At 39.6% G+C, this 21,409-nt stretch overlaps 1 protein-coding gene across 14 annotated transcripts in view; it reads right to left on the bottom strand.

Moving 5' to 3' along the window:
• Positions 1-21,409, bottom strand: part of SIPA1L1 (signal induced proliferation associated 1 like 1) — a 368,796-nt gene that overhangs the window by 237,164 nt on the left and 110,223 nt on the right. For 2 of the 14 annotated variants that reach the window (XM_043556492.1, XM_043556496.1), the window contains one exon: positions 18,285-18,377. The exons of the other annotated variants lie outside the window; for them this stretch is intronic. The gene's annotated coding sequence lies outside the window, so the exon portion shown is untranslated. The remainder of the gene's footprint in view (positions 1-18,284; positions 18,378-21,409) is intronic. 14 annotated transcript variants of the gene reach the window in all.

The following is a 21,409-nucleotide window of genomic DNA, read 5'->3' as shown; positions in this document are numbered from 1 at the left end:
GTGCCTGGAGGACTAAAAAAGGGAACCTCAGAGAAACAGGAAGCACTGGAGAAATCAACCCACACAACTATAGCCAACTGATCTGGGCCAAGGTGTAAAGGCAAACCACTGGAGAAAATATTGTCTTTTCAACAAACAGTGCTGAAACAAGTAGATATCCTTATGCAAAAAATGGAACCATGACCTAAACTTCAGATCTTATACAACTATAAATTCAAAATAGATCATATGGATCTAAGCATAAAATGTAAAACTATAAACCCTTTAGAAGAAAACAAGGGAAAATCTTTAGGATATAGGATTAGGCAAAGAGTTCTTGCTCTGAGAGAAAGAAGACGTAAGTACAGACTGGGAAAAATACATAAGGAATGAAGAATTTTTATCCACAATATATTTTTTTTTAAAAATGAAAACTAAACCAAGAAAAGAAATAAGTAAAAATAGGCAAAAGATTTCAACACAAATAAATAAAACACAGATTTAAAACACAACAGAGGGCGCCTGAATGGTTCAGTTGGTTTTGACTCAGGTCATGATCCCACCGTTTGTGGGTTAGATCCCCACGTCAGGCTCTGTGCTGACAGCTCAGAGCCTGGAGCCTGCTTCAGCTTCTGTGTGTGTGTCTCTCTCTACCGCTCCCCAACTTGCACTCTGACTCTCCCTCAAAAATAAATAAACATTTAAAAATTTTACAAAAAAATAGAAAAGGGGCGCCTACGTGGCTAGTCAGTTGAGCATCTGACTCTTGATTTCAGCTCACATCATGATCTCACAGTTCCTGGGATCGAGCCCTGCGTCAGGCTCTATTCTACCAGCACAGAGCCTGCTTGGGATTTTCTCTCTCCTCTCTCCCTGTCCCTCTCCCTGCTTGCATGCACTCTCTCTCAAAATAAATAAACACTAAAAAGAAATAGAAAAGATCAATGAAACTAAGAGCTGGTTCTTCAAAAAGATAAATAAAAAACTGATAAACCTTTAGCTGAACTCATAAAAAGAGAGAACAAGAGAGAAAGAACTCAAAATAAGAAACAGAAGAGAAGTTACAATAAATGCCATAGAAATAAAAAGGATTATGAGACTACTACAAAAAAATTATACACCAACAAATTAGACAACCCAGAAGAAATGAATAAATTCCTTAAAACAAAAACAATAACAAAAAAGAACTTCTAAGATTGAAACAAGAAATAGAAAACCCAAACAGACTGATTACTAGCAAAGAAACTGAACGAGTAATCAAAAAACTCCCAACAAACAGAAGTTCAAAACCAGACAGATTCACATGTGAATTCTAGCAAACAATCAAAGAGGCATTAATACCCTTTCTTCTCAAACTATTCCCAAAAATAGAAGAGGAAAGAATGTTTCCAAATTCATGCTATAAGGCCAGTATTACCCTGATACCAAAACCAGACAAAGACACTACAAAAAAAAAAAAAAAAAAAAAAAATTCCACACCAATATCCCTGATGAACACAGATACAAAAATCCTCAACAAGTATTAGCAAACCAAAATCAACAATACATTAAGAGGATCATTCTCCATGATCAAGTAAGATTTATTTCAAGCAATGCAAGGATGGTTCAATATTCACAAATCAATCAACATGACACAGCACATTAACAAAATGAAGGATAAAAATGACATAATCATCTCAATAGATACAGAAAAAGCATTAACAAAATTCAGCATCATTCATAATTGAAAGCCTCAACAAAGTGGGTTTAGAGGGAACATACCTCAATGTAACAACCCAGGGCTAACATCATACTCTATGGTGAGAAGCTGACACCTTTTCCTAAGATCAGGAATAAGACAAGGATATACACCTCACTACTTTTATTCAACACAAAACTGGAAGTCCTAGCTGCAGCAATCAGATGAGAAAGAAAGAAAGAAAGAAAGAAAGAAAGAAAGAAAGAAAGAAAGAAAGAAAGAAAGACAGAAAGGCCATTCATTCATATTGGTAAGAAAGTAAAACTTTCACTATTTGAGATGACATGATTACTATATACAGAAAAATCTAAAGACTCCACCAAAAATCTATTAGAATAAACTGATTTCAATAACGTTTCAGGAGACAAAATTAATACAGAAATGTGTTGTTTCTATAGACTAATAAAAGACTAGCAGAAATAGAATTAGGAAAACAATCCCATTTACAATTGCACCAAAAACAAAAATGAAAGAACACAAAACCTTGATATAAATGTAACCAAGGAGGAAAAGACCTATACTGTAAAAGCTGTAAGACACTGATGAAAGAAACTGAAGATAATACAAATAAATGAAAAGATATATCATGCTCACAGATTGGAAGAATATTGTTGAAATTTCAATACTACCCAAAGCAATCTACAGTTTCAATGCAATCCTTATCAAAATACCAATACTATTTTTCAGAGAATTAGGATAAATAATCCTAAAATTTATATTAAACCATAAAAGACCCCCAATAGCCAAAGCAACCCTGAGGAAGAACAAAGCTGGAGCTATTATAATCCCAGATTTCAAATTATACTACAAAGCTACAATGAATCAGAACAGTATAGTATCGGCACAAAAACAGATACACGGATCTATGAAGCACAATAGAGTCCAGAAATAAACCTACACTTATATCGTCAATTAATCTACAACAAAGGAGGCAAGAATATACAGTGCAGAAAAGACAATCTCTTCAATAAATGCTGTGAGAGGGGCGCCTGGGTGGCGCAGTCGGTTAAGCGTCCGACTTCAGCCAGGTCACGATCTCGCGGTCCGTGAGTTCGAGCCCCGCGTCAGGCTCCGGGCTGATGGCTCAGAGCCTGGAGCCTGTTTCCGATTCTGTGTCTCCCTCTCTCTCTGCCCCTCCCCCGTTCATGCTCTGTCTCTCTCTGTCCCAAAAATAAATAAACGTTGAAAAAAAAAATATTTTTTTTTTAAATAAATGCTGTGAGAAAATCAGACAGCTACATGCAAAAGAATGAACTGGACCACTTTCTTCCACTATACACAAAAATAAACTCAAAATGGATGAAAGACCTAGATGTCAGACCTGAAATCATAAAACTCCCAAAAGAAAATATAGGCAATAAACTCTTAAACATCGGCCTTACCAATATTTTCCTGGAACTATCTCCTCCATTAACAGAAACAAAAGCAAAAATAAACAATTGGGACTACATCAAACTAAAAGGGTTTTTTTCCCCTTTTGCACAGAAAAGGAAACTATCAACAAAATGAAAAGTCAACCTACCGAATGGGAGATTTTTGCAAATGTTGTATCTGACCAAAAGTTTAATATCCAAAATATGTAAAGAACTCCTACAACTTGACACCAACAAACAAGCAATCCAATTAAAAAATGGGCAGAGGGGCGCCCGGGCAGCTGAGTTGGTTAAGCATCCAATTCTTGGTTTCAGCTCAGGACATGATCTCACAGTTTGTGAGTTTGAGCCCCACGTCAGGCTCTGCACTGACAATGCAGAGCTTGCTTGGGATTCTCTCTCTTTCCCCCTCTCTCTTTGCCCTTTCCCTGCTCATATTATTTCTTCCTCCCTGCCTCCCTCCCTCTCTCTCTGTCCCTCAATAAATGAGCAAACTTAAAGTGCAGGGGCGGGGGGGGGGGGGGGGCAGAAGACCTGAATAGACACTTTCCCAAAGATGACAATGGCCAACAGACACATGAAAAGATACTCAACACCACTAACCATCAGGGAAATGCAAATTAAAATCACAATGAGGGAGTACCTCACACCACTCAGAATGGCTAATATCAAGAAGACAAGAAATAACAAGTGTTGGTGAGGATATGGAGAAAAGGGAACTCTCATGCACTGTTGGTGGGAATGTACATTGGTGCAGCTACTATAGAAACTAGTATGGAAGTTCCTTAAAAAAAGAAAAAACCAGAAATACCATGTAATCTAGTAATTCTACTTCTGGATGTTTGCCCAAAGAAAACAAAAACACTGATTCAAAAAGCCAGATGCATCCCTATGTTTACTGCAGCCTTTTTAACAACAGCTAAGATTGGAAAAAACTTAAGTGTCCAGTGATAATAAACGGATAAAGAAGAGGCGGTATACATATACAATGGAATATTACTCAGCCATCAAGAATGAAATCTTGCCATTTGTGACAACACAGATGGCCCTAGAGGCTATTATGCCAAGTGAAATAAATCCGCTAAAGACAAATACCATATGATTTCACTCTTATGTGGAATCTAAAAAAAAAACAAAAAACACCCAAACAACAATAACAAAAACAGACTCATAAATACAGAGAACAAACTGGTGGTTGCCAATGGTGGAGCAACAGATGAAGAGAATTAAGAGGCATAAACTTCTGGTTACAGAATAAGTAAGTCAGAGGAATGAGAAGTACACCAGAGGGTGTATAGTCAATATGGTCAATAACAATGTAACAATTTTTTATAGTGACAGATGGTAACTACACTTACTGAGGCATTTCCTAAAGTATATAATTCTTGACTCAGTCTGTTGTACACCTGAAACTAGTAACACTGAATGTCAATTATACTTCAGTTAAGGAAAAAAAAAAAAAAAGACCTGAACACACACTTTACCTAAAAGAGTATACAAAGGACTGCAGGCAAGCTCATGAGAAAATGTTCATCAGCATTAGGGAAATGCAGATTAAAACCACAGTGAGATACCACTTCAATCTCTACTAGAAAGGCTAAAATAAAAATTACTGATAATATCCAGTGCTGGCAAGGATGTCAGGCACCTGAAACGAACAGTAATGATGATAATAACATCGCTGCTGGGAATACAAACTGATGGTTAACTCTGGAAAATGGTTAACATTTCTTTCAAAGTTAAATGTACGCCTACCACATAACCCAGCCATTCCACTCCCAAGTATTTACCCGAGAGAAAGAAAAGCATGTGTTCATGTAAAGACCTGTACTAAAAGGCTCATAGGTAGCGCTATCTGTAATACCCACAAATCACAACCCAAATATTCTTCAGTGAGTTAATGGACACACACACACAGTGACACTTCCACACGATGGAATAGTACTCAGGGATTAAAAGGAATATGCTATCAATACCCACCCCTGGGAAGACATGACACTGAAAGAAGGAAGTCCGCTTCAAAACATTACACACCACATGCTTCCCTTTAAACAACATCTTTGCAAACACTAAACTACAGAGGTAGAGAACACATCAGTGGTTGCCAGGATTTAGGGGGTGGGAGAGAATGTGGCATAAGGACACTTTCTGAGGGGAGGAAGCAGCTGTGGAACAGTTGAATAAATCTACACGTGTGTTAAAACTCACAGAACTTGTACAGCCAAATGAAACAAAACAACGCAAAACAAAAGCAATTTTAACCCAGGTTAATCTTTTATCCAACATAAAAATATCTGAAACTTGCAACAACATCTTTGCATAACTAAATTGTGTAAATAACTGTACTGAATATAACCACAGAAATGGGTTTTACAGACAATGGAACATGGAGTATTAAATATTATTCAAGCCAAGTTTATAAAACATTTCAATAGACACCAAAAAAACTATTTCTTCCTAACGTTAACTGTTCAATCACACACACACACACACACACACACACACACACACACACACTAGGACTGTTCAACAGCAAGGAAACCAATACTCAACAGGAGCCAACAGTTCTCGTCATTCAGGCATCTGGATTTGGAGATGCTGGTGCTGCAAAGCAGGCGAATCATCAGGGAACCGGATGCAGAACCTTGGAGCCATCCAAAGGGTGCCCACTACCACCGGGTCCCATCTCTGGCCACATGGGGTTTCCACAAACCCCCATTTCCTCAACAGGGAGCACTGGCACATACAGTTTGTTTTCAAGCTCGAAGAGTATGTATACAAAAGGAAAAGGTCCAGGAAACCAGTTTCACTGAGAACACCTGCACGCTGCCATCATTACCGCCACAAATGGGCGGGTGCGTGCGCAGCGTGCCCGAGCCCGGCCCGAACTTCCACACGCCTCGTTAGAACTGCTGCTCTATCTACTCCACGGGTGAGTGGAGGGACGGACCGCTCTCGACGGCCACTGCTAAGCTGACATGAGCCAACCCTGGACTACAGTGCCGTGATAAAATCATTTTTAAAGACACATCTCTGCACTATTTCTGTCGAAACAGGTTAGTCTTCCATTTCCTCAAGGCATTTTTTATGGAGTCGTTTTCACCTATTTCAAAGAAAGGAGTAACCATTAAAAGAGTTAATCCAGATGTCACCCCATCCCACTTTCAGTGATACCCCTCTCCTTTCCAAGTAGGCCCTACATGATTTAGTGCTGGCCACTCAATAGTGTCAAGGAACCAAAACTGTGTTACTTTCAAAAGTATCTTTTTTTTAAGAGAAAGAAAGAGAGTGCATGAGCAAGGGAGGGACGAGGGAGACAGAGATTCTTAAGCAGGCTCCACACCAACACAGGGGATTGATCCCACAACCCTGGGATCACGACCTGAACCAAAATCGAGAGTTGGACACTTAACCAACTAAACCACGCAGGCATCCCAAAAAGTATTCTTAAAATAGAATTTTTTATGATGAAGCTGTGAATGTTTTCTTTCCTTTCTATATTTCTCTACTTTTCAAAGGTTCTCTCTACAGAAGCATTAAAATAGTTGAATTCCCTTTCTTCTACTCCTAACATAATTTGCCATAAATTATGGTTATGACCATTATGTTTTCGTTATGACTAATCTTGGGGAAACCCTAATTTTTGATCTAATATCCCACCATCACCACCAAAGGGGGTGGGGATAAGATACACTAAACTTTCAGGTACCATTGCTCTCACCCAGTATTACAAAAATAATTCAATTATAAATGTAAGGTTGAGTCTGGATATTTCTAAAGGGAAGAAACTCTTCCTTGATGTGTTTAACTTGCTTGAGAACAGTACAGAGGAACAGATGAGCATTTAATAGGCCTGCTTTGATTATAATATTTCAAGCCTGAAGTATACATTACATTATTTTTTAGAAAGGGATACTTCTTAGAGGCACCTGGGTGGCTCAGTGGGTTAAGGGTCCAATTCTTAGCTCAGCTCAGGTCTTTGATATGAAGGTCATGAGTTCAAGTCCCGGAGGCAAGCCTCATGCTAGATGTGAAGCCTACTTAAATAAAAAGAAAGTAGTACTTCTTGGCGTTCTTTATATGCTGAAAAATAATCAGCTTGACAATAAACAACTGAACCTGACTCACACACAGGGTACACGGCTTTCTATTTGATATCTGGAGTGATACAATGTTAAGTGAGCCACTATGGCCATGCTCTCCTTTCTGGGGTATTATCTATTATTTGTATTAGTCTCAGCCAACAAAGACACTCTGAGTTCAAAATAAAATCAGTACACAGGAATTCACACACACATTATTTTTTTAAAGGAAAACTCATTCATTTTACATGATTTAGAGAGAAGTTTGAAAAAACATTTTTTTTCCAGGCTGGAATATATTAGCAAGGCCTCCGGGCAAAAATGCAAGTTAGAAAATCAGGACTAAGAATGTAACTGTAAACAGTCAAATGGAGAAAGGAAAACTAGATGCCATTATGTGAGGACACCACACAATTTCTCCGGAGAGAAATTTCGAAAGCTCCTAGGTATTATGATGGCACAGGTACATCAGCGTGCAGTGCGTGGCAGAGAAGTCCTAACTAAACAACAACAGGGTTGACTGAGATACTCCACAAATCCCTTACAACTAAAATACTCTCAGTCTATAATTATGGCACAAGATTGACATCTTTTTTTTTTAACGTGTATTTTTGAGACAGAGGGAGACAGAGCGCGAGTGGGGGAGGGGCAGAGGGAGAGGGAGACACAGAATCAGAAGCAGCCTCCAGGCTCTGAGCTGTCAGCACAGAGCCTGATGCGGGGCTCAAACCCATGAACCGTGAGATCATGACCTGAGCCGAAGTCAGACGCTTAACCGACTATGCCACCCAGGCGCCCTGAGATTGAGCCTTGGAGCTTCTTAAGGTTTTGCCTTCTTCATCACTCTAGCTGGTGCCTGGTACCTAAGAGATACTCAAGAAATGCCTGCTGAATAGGAAGAATGTAAAAAGAAATTCTACTAAGAAAAGGACCATAACCCCTGGTGGATGTTATCTGCTGTTCCCCGGAAGCACTAAGGACACCCCTGCATCACAACACCTCCTCCTCTGGAGGAGTCTTGTAACTGCACCATCGTTCCACAAAGGAAAACAATTTCCTCAGACAAAATTCACTCTTCAGTTCATTTCATAGTTGATAATAGCTGGTACCGAGAGAAGTCTCAGCTCTGCCAATTTTTCACAGCTCATTAGGGTTTGCATTATCAACATGACCTTCAACCTGTGGTTCTTTGTAGGAATCTTTTAAAGCCAGGTATCAATTTTATAGCTCCCATGTTAATTAAAGCTGATTAGCACAACCCATAAGGCTACTGACCAAATGCCTCAAGTCACAACAGGCTGACAGCAAACAAGAGAGGAAGGGCCCCTCTGCATCCCCTGCACCGAGGGAGTCCCACACAAGAAGCTCCGGGTCAGCCGCACCCCAAACGGGAGACTTGACTGACACAGGACCTACACAAGGGTCCCAGCTTCAACCCCGATGTTGAATGTCAGTAAATTTTAGTTTCTTAGAACTGCTTAATAACAGCTCTACTATTTTCTTCCTGCTCCCCAACACATGCACCCCTTCTGGAAAACATAAACCTAGGCTCCTTCTGATAGCATTTCTGCTCTCTTTAAGTAAGCTCTACCCACTGACGTGGGGCTCAAACTCACGACTCCAAGATCCAGAGTCACACGTTCCACTGACCGAGCCAGCCAGGCGCCCCTCAAGTTCTTGTTTCAAAGACAGACTTGTACCTCACCCAGTTTATTTAACTTTTTACCCACAAGCAGTTCCTCAGTTTAGGACTTTTAAGCCAGATTCCTATTACTACTTCTTTCCATACCTAACTTTGCTGGAGAAAAGACTGGAATACATTGCCAGGAGCAGAAAGACCAACAGATTCAGAATCACAAAACCTGGGTTCAAAACCTGCCGTTACCAACCAGGTAACCTGGGGTAGGGAAATGACCCTCTCTGAGACTCCATTTCTTTGTTTCTAAAAGGAGGAAAATTCTAGTTTGTTCACCTTACTTGGTTATTATAAAGATTAATATCTATTGTAAATTATTAATAACAACCATGGAGATTAAAAGCAATTTTATGGGGCACCTGGGTGGCTTAGTAGGTTAAGCATCCAACTTCGACTCAGGTCATGATCTCAGAGCTCGTGAGTTCAAGCCCTGTGTCAGGCTCTGTGCTGACTGCTCAGAGCCTGGAGCCTGCTTCGGATTCTGTGTCTCCGTCTCTCTGTTCCTCGCCTGTGTGTGCTCTGTCTCTCTCTCAAAAATGAATAAAGACTAAAAACAAAAAAATTTTTTTAATTAAAACCACTTTTATTTGTATACTTATAAATACTAACATGTTAATTATATATTATGTCATCTTTATTATTATACAGATGAACACTAAAATTATTTATATATGTATGTACGTTATATAACAATAAAGGTAATTTTGTTTGTATTTTTAATTGTAAGCAGTTAATAATTATTTCAAAGACGAAAAGTAACTTTTACTGTTTTATTCATGTTCCCTCTTACTTAAGTCCTTCTATGACGTACTACCTCTCAACAGCAACCAAGTTCAAAAGGCCTCTTTGTTAAAGCTTCAAATCATCCACTGCTGTAATATAATAAAGTACTATGTAATTACAGAAATAACACAAGTGGAAAACTACAAAATTTAAAGGATAAAACATAAACTCAGAAGCCGCCCACAACCCTACCACCCAGAGGTAAACTCTTAATATCGTGGCACAGGTTTTCAGAGATCGTGTAAAATGCTTTGTACCCTTTGCAGTTTCACATCATCCTGTGCACATTTCTCCATGTAGTTCAGGGCTCCTCCAAACTCAGAGGCCCGACCATCATGTAACAGTCCTCTACGTGTTCAAGTCACAACTGAACCAGTTTACGCTATCTGATGGATAGGGTACATCTAATGTTTACATTACAAAAATTAAAGTGATCAACATCCCTCAACATAAATTTTTATGAATTAAAAAGAAAAACGTTTTTGCCATCGAGCCCAAGAAGTGGTAAAGCAGGACATGAGCACTTTGATGGCTTTTGGCACAACAGACTGCTTTTCACAAAGTCCACCCGGTAAAACCCCACTGAACTAAGGTAACAGGATGCTAATTGATTTAGAAGCTGGAAAGGCTAAGTTAGCAGAGACCCCTCAACACACACACACAGCTTAGCCATCTAATTTGAAATGTACAGTCTTTTACCATTTTCCTGAAGTAGAGTGAATGTCTTTTCCGTGAATAACAGGCCTCCAGACTGACTATAGGCTAGTCATTCTTACACAAATCACAAGCAAAAAGCATCATCCACAACTCCCAATCTCCCTTTTTTATTAGAATGGAATACACACTCGCAGGCCTTCAGGAAACAAGCTGAGAATCCTTACAGAAGTGTAACTACTCCCCCATTCCTTTAGAGTTGCCATGACCATACCTAACTTAATAGCATTCTTTTTGGAGGCCTGCCTTTGGAAGCTTTGAAAAGTATTTAGCATATTTTTGTAGAAAAACAATATATTTAGTCAAATTACATACAATTTCCTATTATGTAATTACACAATAACAAGTACGACTGACCAGAACGGGCTTTTGTTAAAAATGAAACCAATTCTTGATCAACATTCAACTCAACCAGCAGACCTAGAAGGACTGAGAGCCCACAGCGTGGCTGCCTCAATGAGCCTGGCGGGAGGAGGAGAAAGGGAGACAGAAGTCACCCAAGAGAGCTCTCGTCTCTCAGCCCTTTGCAAATACGGAGTATTGTGTGTTAAGAGGCATTTTTTAAGCTTTACGTGTATATGTAGGGGCAGTATACACCTACACAGACACAGGTAGTCTCTGAGCTCAGGGAAAGAGCAGAGCACGCGTTAGCGTTGAACAGACTTGCTCAACGGAAGCCAAGAGCAGCCAACCGAGCTCCCTCTCCTACTCCTCTCCTACAACCAACCTCCAACCTCTAGGCCTGGTCCCCATCTCTTGCCCCTTTCTTTCTAAATTCAGTCATCAGCTGAATTCACCCTGTCTCAAAGCTTCAAATACCAAGTACACAGTGAAGACTCTCAAATCTGAAACTCCAGATGCATGTCAAAGAGCAGAATGCGGATGCCTCACCCCCCAGATCTGCTCCATTCACCAGACCAGAAGCTGCCACCACCATCCACTCAGGCCAAGTGGCTGCTGTCCTTGACTATTCCCGTTTGTTAACTCCGCATCCAACATGACAGTAATTCCTAGCACTTCTTCGTGTGTTTGTGAATATATTCCCTCTCTTTAAAATGTAAGGGGATGTCTAGAGGAGAAGGACCCCAACTTATTTCACAGATCTCCAGCCCGCCAGAGTAGTCTCGGGTACACAGTCTTTGATAAACCCTGTTGAGTGAAAAGAGCTCCTCAAAACTTTCAGACTCCTCTACAAAGTTTTCCACGTATAGCTGGAAGACCAGAAGAAAATCTTCCAACCCCTTTTGAAATACACAGTATTCGCGCCTTGGGCATGACAACAGACTACTTACCCCAACACCCTCATTTTACAGATATGACCCTTAGGGTCCCAAAACCTTTACAAAATTTACCCAAGATCGTGAGAACACCTAAATCTAATGACATACAAGCAGCTCCGCCAAATGATCACCACAGGCAGACCTCCTCCTTGTGATTATATCCATTTCTTGCAAGTATTTGGAGAGCAGAATTGGCTAATATCTGAGATGCTTATTTTTTCATTTTGAGGTATGTAACAGGCTTCTTGCAGTGTCCCCAGCTGCACAGCCACTGGAAAAGCCCACAGCTAGTCTGGAGACTGCTTAAGTGCCAGAGAATAATCCACAGCAGACAGAAACTAAAAGTCTCCTTGCCTGGATTAAAAATCCCAAAGTCACTGCGGGAAGCTGTTGTTGCTAACTGCTCCTCCTTCTTTTACAAACCCTTCCCTGTTAGAATCCACTGTGACTTTCTAGTACAGATAGAGTGTAGCTGGGTGTCTATAATCTGGCACCTGTCGTTTGGCTTCATATTCAGCTGTCCAAAGGTTCTTTATAAATTGCAGTAATGGAAGTTTCCCCCCACCGCAGCTACAAAGCTCCCCAAGGTAAACTTCTCAAAGGTATGAAGTCATGTTACCACCTCACCGGCTTTATCATTTCCCTATCCTGATCTAAATACCCTGGTGTTTACAAAGCTTGTGGTATCACATCATGGGGCTCCCCTGACACAGTGTAAGGGGCCTGCCAGGCACCCCCAGCCGCTGCTACTAGCTCAGGGCCAGAGCCACGGAGGCAGTCAAGGTTGGCCAGCCGCCCATCTGCCCCCCAGCTCCTACTCACCTAACCACATCAATCTCCTGGCTAGGACTGAGCATGATGTGTGTGAACTCATCCACTGCATGATGAAGGGTTCTGTTTGTTGTTGTTGTTTGTTTTTTATTTCAGAGACGGAGAGAGAGCATGTGGGGAAGAGGGAGGGAGGGAGGAAGGGAGGGAGGGATGGACGGAGGGAGGGAGGGTGGGAGGCAGGGAGGGAGGGAGAGGGGGGGAGAGAGAGAGAGAGAGAGAGAGAGAGAGAGAGAGAGAGAGAGAGAGAATCTTAAGCAGGCTCCAGTCTCAGCAAGGAACCCAATGAGGGGCTCGTTCCCATGACCATGAGATCATGACCTGAGCTGAAATCAAGAGTCAGACACTCAACCAAATGAACCACCTGTCCTCTAAGGTCAAAATTCACCTTTTATACTTCTTCATTCCCCCTCTGCTTTTACTGTAAAAGATTCACACTTTTTCACTTACACATTGCTATATAACACTCAATTGTGTATATCTCCTTTTGGGTACCTATGTAAGTATGATGCAAGCTTTCAAAGTAGTAACCATGCTTTTTATTCCTTTTGTAAGCCCCAGGGAATCTAGATTAGTATGTAGCATGAAAGCTATTCCACAAGTATCACTGACTGATCAAGACATCACTGACTTAGTTTAAAAGAACTGGGACCGATTGTAGGAGAAGCTCCCGTAACGCACACATCTACCTATTTCACGCTTTACAGTCTTGCTCATTTGTCCTTACTATGTGCCAGGCACTGTCCTAAGCACTTGATATTAATTTGTATCATTCTCCTAACAAGGTACATACTATTATCACTATGATTACTATTTTACAAAGGAGGAAATTGAAGCACAGAGAGATTAAGTAACTTGCCCAACATCACAGAGCTGGTAAGCGGTATAGGTAAGATTTGAATCCAGGCAGCCTGGTTCCGAAGTTAATGCACTAAACCTCTATGCATGACATAGTCTGCAAGAATAACACATTATACTTGAAAACATATGGGCCAGATTTTGCTTCTTCAGATTTTAAGTTGTGGCAGTAATCACATTTTTTTAATTTGACACAACGCAATCCGCAGTTACTTTTTTAAATCACAAAAAATACAATGATTTTAATATGCTCCTAAATAACACATTTAGATTTGGGCTTTGCATGCTGTTTATACTAGGAAGTGCATCTGCTCTTAGCATTAAACATGACAAGCTATTTTATGATTACACAATAGAATGCCAGTGCCATCATCTGATCAAACAAATAGTGAATGATTAATGCCTCTTCGTAGAGAAATTTCTTTTTAAACATATTAACATATAAATAGCTAAGCAAATATTACTTGATTCAGATAACCTAATATGTACAAAGACAAGAAAGTTCTTTACCTATAAATGATAGTCAACACTCACTTCGACACAGCAACATCCAATGGTGGTTTGTAAATACCCACACACGGTGTTGACTCAAAGAATCACCTACCAACTGTCATTAATGCTGACATAAACCTGGACACTGAGATGGCAATGAAATCTATGGTTGGTTTCACATGACAATTAAAAGTGTTGCAGCCAGAAAATTTTTCTGCAGAAATGTTCTAAAACCTCGTCTGTGAGTTGTAGGACAGAGTCAGTTTCACTTACGTCCTTAAAATGATGAACTACTTACATGTATCAGTAACTGATTTATAGATCAAAAGCACTTAGCAAAACCTCACTCAATCAAAATGAAGAGAACAAATATGAAGCAGAAAATCGTTCTCAAAATATACCGAAAGAACAAATAACTAAGTCCATTAAATCTGGTTCCTATGCACAGTATAGAAGAGTTTGTAAAAACTAACTGGTCAATGTGCTTGAGACTATAAACATCCATTTTAATCCATTTTAATCAGAAAGAGTAGCAAACATTCGGCAGAACAAATACTATTTAAGAAAAAGGATTTAATTTGGTTCATAATGCACAGAAATCTCCACTTAGGCAGAATTTTTAGATTAAAAAACTAACATAACCTTGCTAAGAGGCTACAATTAGAACACAGAGACTTTTTTTACTGTTGCTTTCAGCATGGCTCCATTAAATGCCTGTTGTTTATCTATACAAATAAAGAGCAGCCTGAGAACTGTCCCACTTTCTTTGAGAGTTAACAACTGAAGCTAATGTTTCCTTAGTGAGAAGGCCACTCTGGAAGAGTGCTGTGAACCTGGCCCGTTTCCCTTGCAGCAGACACAAGCCCGATTTGCAGCAGGGGCAACACCAGCTTTGCGAGGGAATCTCAGTGTCCTTAAGTGATGCATGTGAACAGTCTTAGTGATGCTCATCTGCTCAGCTCAAAACAAAGGACGGTCTTTCTCCCCAATCAACAGCAAGCTTCCAATGTGTTTAATCATACATTCTAATGGAGGGCAGTCCAATGACAGGGTGAAGCTTCCTTAAGAGTAACATTAGCTTCCTCCTGTCCGGCTCACCTCTGCGTACCTCTCACATCCAATACAGGGAGCCCCTTGTCTTCCCCCAGAGGACTCCACACGTATCTCAGAATTGACTGAATCACCAGCACACTGTAGCGTTACTTATTTCAACCCAGACACATGAAAGGACTTGCGCGAAATCGCCACTCAGATTTACTAGAGAACTGGAGTGGGTTCCCCCACATGACCCCCAAGTGTGTACTGTGAAAGTCTCTCTTTACTTGTGCTTGAAAAAGAGACTGTTGTGAGAAATACGATGCGTGCAGCACAGCTAGTACCTAGTAAACACTCAAAACACGGACCCTCAACGAAACACCGATTGCTGAGAATTCTCTTAAGCCTTAGATGCTGGAACTAGTGATGTTACTACAATGTCAGAGAGAGGCATTAAGTAGTAGGAATAGGCGATAACCCTGAGACATCTGAACGCTGATAGCAGTTTTGAGCCCCCTACCGTATCTAGTAAAAACAAGTAATTAGGCCAGGTTAAATAGCTGAGTCAATTTGATCATTTCACTTCAATTTCTTATCACAAGAGGATTTAGTACCTTAACAGGCAAATCACACCAGGCAACTTCACAGGACATTTGTACATAAACACTACATCTCTCCCCGATAAAATATACGCAACATCAAGGTTGCAGTCTTGTTCCGCACTTAACACCTCTGGTTTCTTTATGGGGATAAACATGGTCACCAAAAGAACATTTGTTTGTTAGCAACAATGTGGGGTTTTTTTTGTGACAATGGAAATACATCTCAAAAAGGTTTAGAGCAAAATGGTATATACAGATACGACCTACCATATAGTTTCATCATGATCATCTATAAAAGGTTCTAAAATTATAAATCAAATTTACTATTACATGCAATGGCTAGAGTGCCAAATTCTCAGAGAGCCAAAATCCTCACTTATAAAATAGAGGTAATATCTCTCTTAAAGAATGAATATCACTAAGATGGCATGTGAATAAAATCATTTCAACGTGGAACACAGACCTAAGCCTAAGCTAAAACCATGAAGCTTTCAGAAGAAAACACAGAATATTCTCAAGGTGAGGGGGCAGGCAAAGGCTTCCTACGACACAGGAATAACCACTTTTTAAAATTGATACATTAGATCTAGTCCTATATAAAACTTTTGATTATCCAATGACATTATTAAAAAAAACTGGGGAAAATCATGGCAAAATATAAATCTAAAAAAAGAAGGAACAGTATGTGGGCTCTGTAAGGAACCCCTGCACTCAGTAAGAAGATGTTCGCTGTAGCTTGTTTATAATAGCCTGTGTGGGAGGAGACAGCTCCACAGAGGAAGAGGAGATGCTGGAAATTTCTCTCCTGCAAAGAAGAAAAGGCTAGCAGCTAGACTGCCCAGAAGACTACTTGAGGGAGAAGACAGGAAATAAAAACTAAACAGATACAGGACAGTCTGAACTCCTAAAAAATACCCTGGACACAGTGCCAGTCAACACACATTTAAAACTAATTTGGATTTAAAGTAGTGGTTTTGTTGTTCTTAGATTGGTTTCAAAGAGCTTCTATCCAATTTTAATGCTGGAAGCGATCATTCTTACTTAGGTTCATTCAATTCTCCAAATCAAGAAACATGTATTTGCATGGAAAATATATTTTACTTAAGAAACTAGATTCACATCGTATCACATTTTAGACATTTTCTGTTCTGCCTAAAAATAAACTTTAACTCTTCTACGGCACTAGGCCATGAAAAGAAGGATGCAAAGTAATATGAAATGGCATGGAGTTGCCAATAATCATTAAAGTTTTTCAACCATAATCCCTGAGCTGTGATTTTATATAATCATACATTTGGTTCTGTCTAGACATGTTAGACTGGCAAAGCATACCACCCTACCCCACAAGCACTGGCAGACCAATATATAATAAACAGTTATCCACTGTAGCATTACAGGATGTGAAATTGATAGTTTTAAAATGTAGATGTTAACTACTTATAACAATAAGAATTATGACGCTTTCTGTAAGTTTGTTTTTTTTTTTTATGCTTCAAGTTTTTATTTCAATTCCAGTTACTTAACATACAGGATAACACTGGTTTCATCAGAAGAATTTAGTGATTCGTCACTTACATAGAACACTCAGTGCTCATCATATCAAATGCCCTCCTTAATGCCCATCCCCCTACCCGCCTCCCTCTAGCAACCCTGTTTGTTCTCTGGAGCTAAGAGTCTCTTTCTTAGGGTTTTACTGACAGTTTTTCTAGCGCAATCTAAACACATTATGAATGCTGGGTCAGTTACTGTGTCCCTGTACTTTCTCATTTGCTTGACCCTTCTCTCTGCTCTCTGCCCGGCAGTGTGCAAGGACCGCTTTGCTACTACCCACGCACTGTGCTCTTGCACAGTTACACCACACACTGACTTGAGATGCTATTTCACACAAATTAGTGAAAGAATTATCTAAACTCCAAGGTTCTGTCTCAGAGGACTATCAGAACCTGTTTAAACTACCAGTTAAAAAAGGATACCACATGTGAAAACGAAATAGCCTACCTTTTTCCCTGTCGACTGCTAAAGGGGAAAACCGCACAATTTCTAAGTACCGTTAACACCATAGTAAATGAAAGTGTTTTGACCAAAGTAGCTAAGATGTCAAATCAACAAATACTGTTACATAAAGGATTAGGGGCAACTGAAGTATATCACTTGAAGCTAAAACAAGGATGTATCCTATCACCATAAAATGTGAGGAGAGAAGCATAAATACACAGAAAAAAACAGGGAAGAACAATTTAACACAGTGGGTCAGGCACTGAAGCAAACAGATGTGGGTTCAATTCCCGGCTCAGCCACTGACGAGTGATGTAATCTTGTCAAAATCGGTTAGCCTTACAAGTAACATCAGGATGTTGCTCAACATCTCATAGGATGATGTGGAGGTTAAATAAGATCATGAAGGCAAAAGTCTAGCAAACTTCTGGGTACAAATTATTCAATAATGATTAACTATTATTATTGCACCTAAAATTTCCTCAATAAGGACTCTGAATTACTAAAAGGCTATAAGAGAACAAAATCTCATCACATAAAAAATGCCAATTAAGGACTTCTAGTTTAGGAAGTTTATCTTGTGGTCTCAACAGTGTTGTGGAAAGTCAATAGAATTTTAAATTTTAAATGAGGAATTGAGGCAGTGAGAATAAGCCCTTCTCCTCCTTTTCTTCCGATCCAAACAATTTCAGAGAAAGGATGAGGGGGAAAACAAAACAAAAACAACAATTTTAGAATCAGCCATTACAGGAATCACTCATGTGGTCAAACAATGGCACACCTACAATCATAGCTAAAGGTAAAACCATTTTCACGTAAAGTCACAAACCTGCACACTCAGCTCCTCTTGCTTGTAAACCAGCTTGTTGCAGTTACACTACAATGATTTTCTGGGGCAGGCTGCAACTAACTGAGCAAGTACCTGTGCGTGATAAAAATAGGAACTTAGTACAAAGCACAACACTCTATTTCATTTAATTCTTCATTCGTGCTCCACTCACAAAGGATGCGTGCCAGGCTCTGACAAATATTAACATGATAATAAGGGCAATCCTGCAGGGAAAAGAGCATCTATGAAAAGTGTAAAGAAGGCATGGACGGCCTAGGATGCCCCGTCTCATGCAGCACACGTTTCTGAACCTCCACAGTGAGAGGGCAGAGAAGGCCCGTAAGTGGGGGTGACACCGAGTAGGTGAGGCCAGAGCTAAAAGTAAAAGGGGCTTTGCCTAAGCTTCATCCTAAACATTACGGTTTTACAACACATACCATTTTTGGTTGATAGGGTAAAATTCTCAAATTTTATCTACAGTACTCCTTTAATTAGCATATTTATTCACAGTCATAAAAAGATAAACTATGTAGTAGCTTTGCCCGGAACGAGACACCAATTTCGAAGTATCCATATTCTGTCTCCCCGTCAAAGGTAGTTCCAAGGCCACCTTCTCCAGAAAGCGTTTCTTGATAGACTTCAGCGGAAAGTTGTCATCCGCTATGAATTCCTGCGGCATTTTGCCCCAGGCTGAATACCTCATACCGGTTGCCCTTTCTACCTCATATTAAGGTTACCTTCCTATATGTCTTAGATTTCCATAAGAACTCAGGTCCCTTGGGAGATGGTTCATATATGATTTACCTAGGACAGAGAGTCCTGCAGGAGCTGCAGCGTTCAAAACAAACAAATTAACAAATGCATGCTTTTGTTCCCTTAAGATTGAAGCTTGGCCATAAATTTCTCTAACTTCATCACCTCTACTGGTGGTATTAGCGTTTACTGAAAAATGTGTCTTTAATCTGGATGATTACTTGAAAACCTCGGCACAGTATGAGACAGAATGAGGCTAGAAGAACAATTTTCTCCATAACATACCCTACGTGGCCTTCATCTGAGATTCAAACACTAGCACTCCATTTTTATATGTTACTGGTACCCCCAGGACATCTAAAGAGTTGACAGAGTTGTTCAACTTAAACTAAAGGTCCTAAATACTATGATTTTCCATCATATAATCATAAAATCAGAGTTAGGAAATTGCCCCTCACATTTACTCATCATGTGGCCTTTTTCAAGGCCTCAACTTCCTCATATATGAAACAGGTGTAACATTACCTATTTCACACTACTGGTGAGGATTCAGCAAGAAAACATGACAATGCTTGGCATCAAGCCGGGTACACAGGACTTGCTCAATACCAGTGTTATTTCAAGATGGCAGACTGAAGTTCTACCATGAAGTCTCCCTATTCTAAGACCAGTAATTTGATAATTAAAGGATGTCTTAGTTTCCTTTTATGATCCAAAAAAAGTTAATACTAAAAGCCAGGAACTGGATGCCAAGACTACCAGTCTTCTTCAGATATTCCATGTAGCGATGAGACCCAGACTTAAGTCTCAAATCCACTTTCCATCTGCATTAAATTTACTTGCAATTTTCTACTGTAGAGTGAGATTCTTTTAAAAGTTACTCTGAATAAAAACGGGGTGAGTCATTCTTGATATACAGGTCTAAAGAAAATCAGCACACGAAAGCCCAAAAGTTTTCCCTTTCGGATTTCTTAAATTGAATTCTTTGGCCAACATTTAATCAGTCATGATGTAAAACGAATAGGTAACTTGAAATATTTCACAGTGTCAAACATTTGCTCAATATAGAACAGAAAATCACATAAACTGGATCATCAAGCAGCACAATTTGGATGCATGACAAGTTGTATCTATTAATGACTGCCCCACTTAAATGATCCAGAAGAATCAACTTCGGGTCTGGCGATTTGAAGAACTTGGGCGTACAAGCCCTCGGTGTCAGAGGAAGGTAACCGTTTCTGTTACTGCTAACATGAAGTTGATTAGCACAAGATTTAATATCATAAGATTTCCTCAGAAGGGAATTTATTCAGGTCAAAGCGCAATTTCTCACTAGTCCTCAGGAAAATGCAATCTAAACAAACAATGGACACCACCCCACAGCCACTAGAATGGCTAAAAGGAAAAACTAAAAGTAAGTGTTGGTGAAGATGTGGAGCCACTGGCAGGCTCGAACACTGTTAACAACGGTGACCTGGTATAACTACTTTACAATGTTCTGTGTTACCTACAAAAACTGAACAAACACATAACACAACCCCAGTTACCCATTCCTAGATATAGATGCCCAACAGAAATGTGCACCTCAGTGCCCAAGAAACACATACAGAATGGGCCCAAAACAGCATTAGCTGTGATGGCAAAAACTGCACACACACGCACACACACACAAAACATGTTCAGTATAAATAAAGAAACTGCAGTAGAGTTACATGTCAGAATACTACATGGGGAGAGAGAAAACCTGTTATACCCACAAATATAATATTGAGCAAAGGAAACCAGACTAAGAGTACATACCGTATTACTCCATTTTTATAAAATTCATAACCAGACACAGCTAGCCCATGGTGATGTAAGTCACAACAGTGGTCACCTTTCCTTGTATTGGGGAAAGAGGGTGAGCAAGGGTGATGGAATGGGAGAATACATGAGGAAGCTTTTAGAATTAGATAATATTCTAACTTTTAAGTTAGGTAATGGTTACACATATGTGTTGAGTTTACAAAAGTTTATCAACGTAGAAAGCTTAGAGTCTGTGTGCTTTTCTGTATGCATGTTACACTTCATTTCTTTTTATTTATAACAAAAACATCAAACTATTTGTGAGTGCATGTATCTATATATTTAAGTATAAAATAATAAATATATTTGGAGGAATAGAGCGCTTTTTCTTCATAAAGTTGGCATTGTGTACAATTCCTAACATGCATTTCTCTTATTATAGCATGACTATTTTCCCTTCTCTCAAATATTTTAGGATGTACATTTTTATGGACGCATTGCTGGATACAGTATTGAATAGAGCCATAAATTACTACACATAATTTCCAAATTTTTACCTTAAGCAATGCTGCAGTGAACGCATGGTA

The sequence above is a fragment of the Prionailurus bengalensis genome, chromosome B3, assembly GCF_016509475.1.
Source record: "Prionailurus bengalensis isolate Pbe53 chromosome B3, Fcat_Pben_1.1_paternal_pri, whole genome shotgun sequence".
Lineage (NCBI taxonomy): Eukaryota > Metazoa > Chordata > Mammalia > Carnivora > Felidae > Prionailurus > Prionailurus bengalensis.
This window is presented reverse-complemented; position numbering and strand designations above follow the sequence as displayed.